Source organism: Marmota monax, unplaced genomic scaffold (genome assembly GCF_021218885.2).
Source record: "Marmota monax isolate L192 unplaced genomic scaffold, Marmota_monax_Labrador192_F-V1.1 WCK01_AAM20220418_F8-fsc00195, whole genome shotgun sequence".
NCBI lineage: Eukaryota > Metazoa > Chordata > Mammalia > Rodentia > Sciuridae > Marmota > Marmota monax.
In genome coordinates this window covers 3175263-3187940 of record NW_026691979.1, presented here as the reverse complement: position 1 = coordinate 3187940, position 12678 = coordinate 3175263, and the positions used below count along the sequence as shown (strand labels likewise).

The 12678-nt window shown below is 38.6% G+C and overlaps 1 pseudogene; it reads left to right on the top strand.

Moving 5' to 3' along the window:
- The first annotated feature begins 10523 nt into the window (after window positions 1–10523).
- LOC124094156 (fibroblast growth factor 4-like) lies at window positions 10524–10962 on the top strand (annotated as a pseudogene).
- The last annotated feature ends 1716 nt before the right edge of the window (window positions 10963–12678 follow it).

Below are 12678 nucleotides of genomic sequence, written 5' to 3'. Positions count from 1 at the left end.
GTTTAATCAAGCCCACTTTAAATGAGCATTACTTTAAGACACAATATTTAAAACCCCACTCCTTGCCTCTAATTATGTAAGACAAAGTAGTAAGGAATGCTTCAGGAGAATAAGGAAATTGTCTGAAAATTAGTGCTCATTTCTTCACACTACACATTAACTCAACATAAATTTAAAATTATAGTGAGTATACATAGACTAATATATATGCAAACAGCATGAGATGGCACATAAATCTCACCCTAATGAATCCAAAAATTTAATCTTGTTAATATTTTACTTGTTATTACTAGCAACTGAAGGAATTCATTACTGTTCCTTCAAGTAGCAGTACCTCAAAGCACAAGACACAAAGAATGTGCTCCGACATGGTGGAAAAAAAAGGGATCCATGAAAGGGTCATAGTATGACCTGTGGTAGACTGAGGCAGCCTGTAATTGACCTTGGCATGTTATCCCTAGTTCAATCTAGTCTCTCCTTTTTATTAGCATAAATAAGGTTATCCCAACACTAAGTGTTTTCTCCCTAGTTTCCATCTTCATCTCCCTGTTTGATTTTCTTGTTTGAACTAGATCCTAATACTTTTTTTTTTAATCAACTCAAACTTCTTCATTAGCAGCAGGTGCAAGCACTCGAACACATGCTGTCTTCCACCACAGCTCAAAGTTCTGGTTATATATAAGTGAGACAGCAACGCATGTCATATATTGTCCTCCCTTTACTTCTCTTCTACATGTAAGTGAAAGTATCACACCCACTTTCACTTATGTGTGTAGGTAGGTTCTGTTATTTTTGAACTTCACTGCTCAGTAGCAAAGTGGGCTTGACAAATGTTCAACACCAAGGAGGGGAGTCTTGGTTCTGTGGTTGGCAACCAACAGTTCCAGACTGGAATCACATGCTTCAAGGGGAATCAAACTTTCCTTTGCCTGAGGCAAGACTTTGGCTAGTGACACCACCAGCCCCCATACAAAGGTCACTCTTAGCCCACCTCTGCTCTCTCACACAGGGCCAAATGATAGTTTAGGGGTGGAAGACCTGGGAATTGGACAAAAGGCATGGAAAAAGCCTGTCCCAAGGAACTCACACACCCTGCTGCATCCAATTTCATAGTGAGTCCCAGACACACCCTCGCAGCCCCACCAGGACCCCAGGGAACCAGCTGCGAGCACCTCTGGGAGAAGGACTTTAGGCAAGGAAGGGGCATAGATCTCCGTGGGTGTTGGAAGGCCATCCCACCAGGGCCCAGCAGTGTGACTTTGGGCAGGGCATGGCATCTCTCTGTGCAGCCTGAGCATGGAAGCGCACAAGTTAAGTGCCTGGCACACAGCAAAGTGGTGCTTCCTTGGCTAGAAGCACCAACCCCGCCGCCCTGGGAAACTGAGGCAGGCCCCGGGGTTGCACCCAAGCGGGAGGACTGACTGGCCAGGGGCATTGGCCCATGGCCCTCGGCACCTGGCCCCGCTCTGGGTCCCCGAATGGCAGGGACTCGGCGGCGCTGCTGCAGCTGTGTGGCGTGCTGGGCTGTCTCCAAAGATGCAGGCCACCCGCCTACCCGCTCCCCTTGCCCAGGCCGAGGTCTCTGCCGCTCTCAACCTCCTCAGCCCAAAAGGGACGCTGCCACTGCTGGCAGCCAGATCTCCGGAGACTTCACTCCTCTCCTCACTCCCCTGCCCTCACCGTGGCGCCCCCAGACCGGGTCTGGAACCAGCTCAGCAGGCTCCCTTTTACATGGCCCACTGGGCCAGGGGTCAGGATTAGCCGTTCTCACAACTTTCTATCCATATCCCCGCCCTGAAAACCTCTCTACCAACCCCCCTGACCCTGAAGGATTAAAATCCAGGTGCTAGGCGGTCACCTGGTCTCACCTGGCCGGCCAGGTGTTTGTGTGCACGTGCCAGCCCTGGCCCTGGACCCAGGAGCCTCAGCCCAGGCTTGGACCACAGTGAAAGTAGTGATCATAGTGGCCTAGAACTTTAATGACTCCCCTTGGGTCCTCACAACTTCCCTAAGAAGAGGGTATTACCATCCTCCCTATTCCACCTAGGAAAAATTGGCGTGGCAAGGTTAAACAATGGGCTCTGAGTCACACAGCTACAAAGTGGCAAGAGCCCCCGTTGGAATCTGGGGTCTTCCGGTGCTCAAACCAGCGCCCACCATGACAACCCCCAGGCCCTGTCCCTGTTTGCACCTTGTATCGTGTATGTTTAATAGCCAAAAAAATAAAAATAAAAATTTAAAAATGAATACTAACAGATTAAACTCTATATTCTTTTTTTGAGAATGCATTTATTCCACAAATAATATTTGTGTATATGATGTGATTTTATTTTTTATTTTTTTATATTGGGGATTAAATCCAGGTGTCCTATTAATGAGCTATATTCTCAACTATTTTTAAATTTTTGTTTTGAGATGGGGTTTTGCTCAGTTGTGTGATTTTACTTTAGAATTGTGGTGCTCTTGCCATTGCTTTCAGAGTACAGGATATTTCAGGTGTACACAAAATATACATTGTATGTCCCTCTTATTTATGTTAACTTATGAATTCTTTATGTTTTCTTTTCTATTTAAGTATTATCTATTATTAATTCTTATATTCAATATTTAGTGTATGAAAATAACCTGTCATGTGTATGAGTGAAGGGTACAACAGCATTTTATTATCACACAGATGTCTCAATACCCTAACATCGTTCTTTGGAATGAATGCTATTTTTCTTCTTCCGTACACATAACGTGTATGAGGTACCACTGCCTAAATAGCAAGAAAGGGTTTTGTCTGGAGTTCTCCACTTATTTATTTCATTATGAGGTCTACAATTAAACATTGAGTCACATTCTCAGCACTTCTTTGTATTTAATTTAGAGAAGGGATCTTGCTGAGTTGCTAAGTGCCTTACTAAGTTTCTGAGACTGGCTTTAACATCATGAGTTTAAAAGTTTTCACCACTTCTGTGGCTTATTTGCTTTTTAAAAATATTTTTTTAGTTGTTGACAGAGCTTTATTGTATTTATTATTATGTGGTGCTGAGAATCGAACCCAGTACCTCACACATGCCAGGCAAGTGTGCTTCCACGGAGACCCAGCCCCAGCCCTGATTATTTGCTTTTTAGAAGCACCAACATTCACGTTGATAATTTCTTCTGTGATATGTTAATTTTCAATAGCTTCTAATTTTGCTCTTTTGCTTAGATTTTCTTTCCTCTTATTTTTACAAAATGTACTTTTCCAACTATTGAGATAGATAATTTTCTAACAAATTCTTAGTCATTTTATGGCTTACAAAGTTATGTATTTTTTTTACCCTTGAATTTAGATGCATCCCACTTTTTTTACAGCCTTATGGAGGTTGAATTGGCAGATATTTACCTGTATTTATCTTAGACGTACATTTTTATCTTTTTGTATATGTACAAATCCATGAAACCAACCCCCAAATCAACAAAATTATCATATCCATTACTATGTCTCCTAGTGTTACTTTAAATCCCTCATTTTACTCTCCCCTACAACATTTTACATAATAAATCTGATCTTCTTGAGCACAGTAAGAACAGGTAAACATCAAAATGATATGAGATCTTTGAATTCCCACAAAGTAAACTAACCATGTATTATTTCATACATCAAGAAATTGAACATTAAAGGTGTCCTGAAAATCACTTCATGCTCTCTTCCTCTTAATATACCTCCATAATCCCCAATGGTAATTACTCTTTTTGTTTTCTATATAGTGCTATTTATTTCTTTCCAAAAAAAAAAAAAGCAAAAAAATAAAAAAGAAGAAGTGTTACTCTCTTTAGTCAATACAAAAAGGGGGAATCTGTTTGGTTCTTTTAAACCCTGACCCCACCTCAGCCCACTGTTCTCTGATAGAAGAGGATTGAGGTAAATCCTGATATGTGGAAGGAGGGGGCTGAGGCAGGACATAATGCTGGGGCCTGCTAAGAGAGGCTACCAGAGAATAAATAGTAGGATGCAGAAAAAGAGCAAGGAAGAGGAGAAGGGAAATTGGAAACCAGGGTAAAGCTCAAATGAAACAGGCCAGCTGGTGTAACAATGGTAGAGTAAGCAGGTCAGCATCTAGATAGGTGGGAATACAAAGCCTGAATTTTAAAAAGTGGCATCTCTGGGGCAGCTCTCCAAGCTACAAGCAGATAAAACGTTCACTTCAGTAGTTTTTTTCCACTCTCAATTCCCAAGGGGAAGCCCTTCCCAAACCCACTGGAAGGGTTCTACTGCTGTCACCGCAGTTTCTGATTTCTGCCAATTAGGCTTCACTTTATCCTCTTCCTTATCTTCTGTATCCTATTTATTCCCCTCTACATCCTCATCGGATAATTTTTTCTCCCAATCCCCCTTCTCATTCTTTATTTTGGTCTTTCAAGCTTGCATCATTCTTCATTTTCTTCTTATTCTTCAGTTCCTTGGCATTAAAAGAGCACTACCTCGTGATTTTCTCTGTGGTAAAGTGGTGTTTAGACTTGTTTGAAAACTGGGTCTCAGTGTCCAGGTTGAAGAATCCTGGACAGAAGAGTGTGGTGGATGCTGAAGGAATAGTTCCCAGTGGTGAAGGCAGCAGTGATGGGGGCCAGTTAGAGCATTTCCATAGAATACTTTTCCACTTCAGTTCTGTGTGGTTTAGAATTAATGGTTCATAGTATATGCCTTAGTAGATAGTACCACCCCATTTTCCAACATGCCATTACCTTTTACCTTGCCAGAGCAGGCTGGGCAATTCCAATCATTTAACATGTCTATTACCATTAGTCTCTTCTGTGTGTTTTCTTCTTCTTTTTTTTCTTCCTGGTAAGTGTACAATAGTTTCTGTTGACTTAAATTTTAGCTCCTCAAATAGTATTGCTTTGTACTCATGTTCATAAATTTATGTGTCATTTGAATGTTTCCTTCTATGTGATTTTTAAAAAATTTATCATTTCTGCTGTACTATGTTGAAATATATCTTCCCCAAAAGAAGTAATTGAGATTGGGTTTCTCAATATTTTGTGGTATTAAAAAAATGACAATAATACCTCAAATGAAGGAAGACCCTTCTTCACTATATGGTCAAGGTCTTCTGACTCATAGGTTACTGATCATACTATGTCTTTAATGTTTTTAAGAGATCTCCAAGGACTATACATTGTTTCTCATTTGTATATACCCTTAACACTTTATATGTGTCAGACAAGCCTATGGGAGGTCCTGTCATGAGGCTGTTTTAACTTTTCAAAGGCATCTTGAAATTCTGGTGCAGAGTCAACATTTGATTTGAACTCTGTAAGGCCTCACATAGTTTACCTATTAGTCTAAAATTAGGTACCCAAATATGGAAGCATCTTACTGTTTTATTTAGCTTTTTTATGGCTGTGAACAAAATTAAGTACAAAAAAAATTTAGAGGAGGAAGAGTTTATTTGGGGGCTCAAAGTTTCAGAGGTCTCAGTGCAGACATGGCTAACTTCATTCCTCAGGGTCTTGAATGAGAAAAAACACCATGGCAGGAGAGTGTGGGGGAAAAAAGAAGCTGAAAAGATGTCAGGAAACAGAGAGTGCTTTGCTCATTAGAGAGAAAATACAAACCCCAAAGGCCTGACCCCATGGATACTTCTCCTTTTGCTATACCGCATTTGCCTCTAGTTACCACTTAATCCCTATCAGAAGATTAATTCACTGAATAGGTAAGACTATCATAAACTTATCATTTCACATCTAAACCCTCTTGCATTGTCTCATACATGAGTTTCTGGGGGGAAAATAATATCTAAATCATATTTCCAAGAACCCACGTACCTATCTCTGTTTTCTGACTTTTATAAGACTTGAGATAACCTGCTTTAAATATGACATTATAATTAAAGTTTATTGGCTAATCTGGAATCCCAGATAGGTTACTTGGTTAGAAAACTAAGTCATCTTAGTGGACACCTCATGTCTGCATGAGGTGATGTGGTTTAATGCAGCAATAAATTATTTAAATATCTGTATTCATAGTTGGGGTTGGCTATAAACAGATAATTCAAATATTGTGAAAGAATTCCTTTACAGCTAACACTTTAGATATACTTGTATTAAAATAATTATAAAATTTTTCAAATCCCTGATGTAAGACAACTCAGGAAAAATATATGGCTACTTTTGTATTGAAGTCCTTCCACTCAAAAGCAGTAATTATGAATTCTTTATCAAAGGAATTCAAAGGAAAACATCTCTTGAATTTTGTACTTTGAAATAGCCATAGTTACATGGCATTGCCATTAATAATTTTTATGGATTAAGTACCACAGAATGGATATTTGAAGTAACGTTATGTTTAGATCACAGATTCTGCCCAAATTAGTATTCATCAATATTTTTATTATTATTATCATTTATTTTTTAAACAGAAAAGTTTTTCATATTGTTTTCTGTTATAAACTGTAAACATTGCTAATTAGCATAAATGACATTGGATACTTCCTTGAGACAATATTTTAAAAAACGGATGTGTATGTTTCTGAAAACATTCAGCAAACATATTTGTAGCTCAACTCAAATAAAAAACATTTATTTACCCACAGATGGTCAAATTAACTACATCTACAGTGAAAATATTTTTTGTTTGCAACTGAAATAAATTTTTTTTGTCAGAACATTTCTAAATAAACGCACTTGATTTGGTGAATATATGCCCATGTAGACATAGACTCAAAGTAATTTAAAATTATGTATAGACTTAATAGGAAATAAAAATAATACTTCCAATTACTTGCTTAAATTCACAAAAAACTGAGACAAAGCTTTATATTGATTACCTATTTTAACCATCATCATTATTATTAAAATGAGAAGCAGATAGAAAATCTGAAGCATAGAGTAGTCAAACAATTTTTTTCACAATTTTACTAATAAGACCATATTATGGTTGTGTTTCATCCAGTCACAGGCAACAACAACCAATGATTTAAAAAGTGTTACAAAAATATGAGTTTTTTTATATATATAATAAAAATACTAAAAATAAGTAGCCCAGGACCAGGAAAGCAGCCAAGGCATGGCTGTGGAGAATCCTGCCTTGCCTTCTTTCTGCTCCACTCCACCTGGCCTGTCCACATGCTCACTGCTGTATAATTCTGGAAGGTTACCACATCTAGAAACATCTCACCTAGAAACAATTTAATACAACTCAGCCAGAAAATGGAGGAGGAAAACACAGGCCACAAATCCTCAGGTGGAAGGCAAGCCAGGAAACTGAGGGATGTGTCTGTCATATATATATATATATTTTTTAGATGAGGGTCATTAAACATGTTCCACAAAGAACCAAACAGCAAACATCTAGGATTTGCAGGCTGTATGGTCTCTTCCACTTACCCAACTCTAACCATAGAGCTGGAAAAGAAGCAAAGCCAAGATGTAAAGAATCAGTAAATGCTGTCCAAAAAAACTTTAACTGGAGAAACACAAGACAGGAAGAGGGTAGTGGCACTGGTAAATGTGCCTATTGGGCAGTAGTTTGAGTAGGAAATTAGTAGAAATAGTAGAGGTATTAGTACTGTAGTAGTAATTTTGTTTTGCACCTGGGGTGGGTTGATTTACAGTGCTGTTCTGAAAAAAAAAATTACAGTCTTATAGAAAAGCAGAGGATTCAAGATATGGATCAGCAGTGAGATACATGTGCTTTGGAATTGAGGCAGAGGCAGGATACAAATTGAAGCCTGTGAGACTCTAGCCTATGCTTTCAGTCATGGCTTTATTGCCTCTAGAAAGTTCACTTCAGGATCCAGGCATTTGGAACCAAGAAGCTTGTTGACCTGTCATCCAATAAGACATGATGAGATTCCACAGAAGAAAACACAGTTATGGAAGGTTAAGAGACTTTCTACAAATCATAGTTGTTTATAGGAAAGAAGAAATGTATCTCTTGATTTTGTGCACCACTACTATACCTGCTTCCAATAATAACTGAATAAAAGTTGGCATCTGCAGAGCACTCATAAAATGCATTCATTGTCTCAATTATTCTTCACACCACCCTTATGATAGAGATACAACTGACTACTCTGATCTCTTGCTACATTTAAGGACTAATTCCAAAATAATAAATGACTGGCCAAAGACTATACAACCATAGAGCTAAGGCATCAACCTGTTGTGGTGTCTGAGCCCAGGCTCTGCACCACCAGACTGTACTGATCGCAGCTTCCTTTTCACTTCAGTGCTCTTTGGGGCCCTGAGAAAGCACATCACCTCTCTAAGAAATACTCAGAAGCCTCTACATTTTGAAATAGTACTAATATGCTGAACATGGTGTGTTCAGCATCAAACAGAAATTAAGCAGTAGCTGTGCAATAAGTATCTATGGTCTCAAAGCTCTTAATACAGGGCCTGACCAGTAACAGCTACAAAGATTTTCTAGAGGAGTTTCCTTCTGGAAACCATCCAGACTTTGAGAATAAAATATTTTTCTTATTTTTTTGTAGCTGTAGATGGACAGAATGCCTTTATTTTATTGCTTATTTATGTATGTCATGCTTAGAATCCAACTCAGTGACCCACACATATTAGGCAAGCTATTTTGCCAATAAGCCACTGACCTAACCTGGAAATAAAACCTTTTCTAATACAGTTAGCAGCTTTCACATTTCTCTTCCCATCCCCTGTATCTAAGCGCTTGAGATCACTACAGATTCACAGGTTTTTTTAAAAGAAATAATAATCAACAGATGATGCATCCCTTTTAGAAAATTTCCTGAAATGGTAACAGTCTGAGAATCACAACTGGACACCTGACCAGAATACTGCTGTGAAACAGTCAAGGTAGAGTATTTCCATGGCCACAAAGATCCATTGGACTGTCCTCTAATCCACTCACCTTTGGCCCTCCCCTACCTCACTAACACCCAACAACTTGCCATCTTCTAATTTTAATAATGTTATATAAGAGAAATATACAGTAAGTTCTGCTGTAGAGACAGTGTTACATTACTGAGGAAAATACTTTGGAAATAAGTTCTGTTCACAAAACATTTTAGCTCCACTTAGCACTGAACTTTCTAAGTTCCTTGGAAATATAAAAACTTTGAAAGTAGTAAAGAAAAGACAAATACAACAGGGCAAGTTATATAACCCCAGGAATAGTAAACAAGAAGGGTGGCCAACCACTTTGATTTTCCCAGGGACTAAAAAAATATTAACCACTGAAACAGGGTCAATCTAGGTAAAAACTAAACTGATATGGTTACCCTACACTCACATGCACAACCTCTAGACATATGGTCTAAATGGTCTCTCTCTCTTCAACATTTCCTTTGTCATAATAAAGAATGCTCAATATCAGCAGAAACTTCTAAGCTTCAAAGAAAGTAGAGCAACAAAACCGTGAGATCAAAGAGATATGTCCTGAACCTGAATCCTACTTCCATAAATGTTTTTAGTTAAAAATGTTAAGAGGAAGATAGGTATGTATAAAACAAGATTCAGCTTTTATTCTCCAACTGAAACTCCCCACTTGGAGAAAAAACATGTCCACTTCTCAGATATAAGATATTTTATTTTTGTTACAAATCTTTCTCTAGCTGGGGATATATCTCAGTTGATAGAGTGCTTGCCTTGCACTTGCATGCACAAATCCTTGTGTTCAATCCCCAGCACCAAAAAAAAAAAAAAAATCCTAGTCTAAAAATTAATATCATGATTTTACTTGAGACATGGAGAAGAACCAAAGTCTTTCACCCTTTAATAGGTTATAATATGTGGAAATAAGATAATCTAATTATTTAATCATCAAATTGAAATAATTAAGTCTACTTATCAAAGTTCAAAATGAAATAAAATGTGTACACTGGGTGTCTGATACACATATGCACATCTGTGTGCATACACACACACTTGCAGATACATTACATAGATTTACCATGTAAAATGAGACACATTTGGAGGATGCAGAGGGCAAATTATCTGTCATTGCTGCTGTGCACCTCTGTCTCCAGCCTAGACTGTGAGTGGGGGCCCCTCCCTTCAGCAGGCATTGTCAGCACCATTCTTTTCTCAGAATAACAAGATAGAAGGTCTGGATCACCAGTACTTTCTCTGTCTGCCAAAACAGGGTCTTGAATGACAAACAGCATCTTTGAAGTGTTGTCCACAAGATGGGTTTTACTTTCAGGGTTAATGTGTACTGTGAGAAAAGGAAGCAAAGAGAAGATGTGTTTTTCACTTCCAGTTTCATAGGAAGAATCAAACCAAGAATTTTCTGTAACAAGAACAGTGTCATTTGAGAAGCACTGTGGGAAATTTGGATAGTACCTTTAAAACCTGCATAACTGGCGCGCAGTGAGGCGCACACTGTCTGGTGGAGTCCCAGCTGCAGCCGCGCGTCCCTCTCCAGCCCCAAGTGGCCTTTGCTCACTGCCAGCTCCTCTCTCTGCCGCTCCTCTGGGCTCAGACCCTGCGCTCCGGTGGGCCGCCTCTGGCGCAGCTAGGTCCCTGGCTTCCAGGGTGCATGGACCACTGGAGGGACACACAGTCCTTGGGCCAGGATGGTGGGGCCCTGGATGGCCTTGGAGGCTCTGTTCCTGGCAGTCCTGCTGGCCCTGCTGCCGCCCTGGGTGATCTGAGGGGGCGCTGCCGCAACCACCTCAACCAGGGGCACACGGGAGGCCCAGCTGGACCGTCACTGGGAGAGCCTGGGGCGCGCTTGCCGGTAACAGGGAGGCTGCTATCCAGAGCGGTGCCGGCGATTACCTGTGGGGCATCAAGCGTCTGCAGTGGCTGTACTACAAAGTGGGCATTGTCTTCCTCCTGCAGGTACTCCCAGACTGTCGCATCAGCGGCGTGCATGCGGACATGAGTGACAGTCTGCTGGAGCTCTCCCCAGTGAAGCACAGCATCGTGAGCATCTTCTTAGTGGCCAGTAGATTCTTCCTCAATGGGAAGGATCAATATTTCATCACTGTACTCAGAATAGCACATATTTAAAACTTATGAATTCTTTATTTCTGGAATTTTCCATGCAACAACTTAGCATTGCAGCTGACCTAGTAACTAAAATTATGGAAAGGAAACTGAATAAGAGGGATCTCCTGTAATAAGAAAAAAAGAAAAAGAAAGAAAGAAAGAAAAGCTATGGTGCTCTTTCTATGACCCAGGTATTACTTTAGGCCCAAAGATTTACACATTTTTACACATTTTCAGCAGGTTATCCTACAGCAATTCTGACGCAGGCATTATTATTATGCCATCTTTACAGAAAAGAAAAGAAAAATCCTGAGATGTTGAGTAGTGTGCCCAAGGCTACATGGCTGTGCCGTGTCAGAGCTAGGATTTGAGCCCAGTCAGATTTCTAAGTTCACATTCTTATCTACCATTTTGTATTGCCTCTTTTCAATGTTTAACTATTATATACTCCTAAAGACGTTAATAGTAAGAACACAAAATTGTACTAAATAAAGGATGTTTTCTATGAAGAATTCAGAAATAATTTTATTTTAAATTTTAATTACTAAATGCTTTTCAAAAATTCATAACTGCCAATATTCTTAATTCATCACAAAATGAAAGAAATTATTAATTTGTACCCACGGCATTTACAATTTATTCAAATTCATAAACAATCTACTAGCTGAAGGCCAAGCACTAAATAACTAGACAAACAAGGATCAGAGATCAGCCAAAGGCAGGTTCAATGTCTCCTTTCACTTCAAATTGAATTGACACAAGTAATTTTCACATTCATTTCTACAGACAAAATTCTTAAATTTAGCTATAATTTGACTAAGTAACTTCAGTCCAAACATGGCAGCTTCTATCCAGACTGAAATTAAGAAAAAATGTTAATAAAAGTATCAGGAGTGAATTAATTTTCCAAAGTTCTTGGCATGATGTAGATTTCAAAATAGAATGCCAAATTCTAAAAAGCACTGATAAATGATAATTTAGAGTACTAAATTAGGCAATAATGGTATCTCAATGATTTTTATAGAATCAAAGGTAGGTGTTTAAAAAAAACAACATGAACACAGATTTCATAAAGGTGAGATTCTAAATACCAAAAATTACTCAGCATGTCATTGTCAAAACAGCCTCATGCATTAAGTTATAAATTCTAATTATAAAAATATACACATTCTACATATCACTAGAAGACATAATTTATCTCTCAAATAACATAATTTATTCCTTCTAATAATGAATGGGCAAGTCTAAACTGAAGGAAAGATTTATGTTCTCAAAGATAAATACATTCTAAGAATTCCTCCTAATTTATAATCTTCCAAGGTAAAACAGTAGAGTTTTGTGAGCAGGTACTTAAACTAAGCACTAAATCATGAAGAATAATTATCATCCTGGGTAAAGGATGAACTAGTGCTGCTAGGGTTGTCTGATTCTAAATTTTCTAATCTTTTCACAGCACATTTTTCACAGGGGGCTTTCCAATTAATGATGATAGATGCTGAACCTTTTCCTAACCAGGCCGTTGAGCTGAGTCTGTTGTAAGCGGATTTTTTTTTTTGCATATTTATTAGTTATATGTCTTTTTTATTTGTCTTAATTAGTTACATATGCAGTACAATGATGACCTTGACATATCAAACATTTGAATCAGATGGGATATAATTTCTCATTTTTCTGAGTGTACAGGTTGCAGAATCACATTGGTCATGAAGTCACATATACACACACAGCAATAATAAT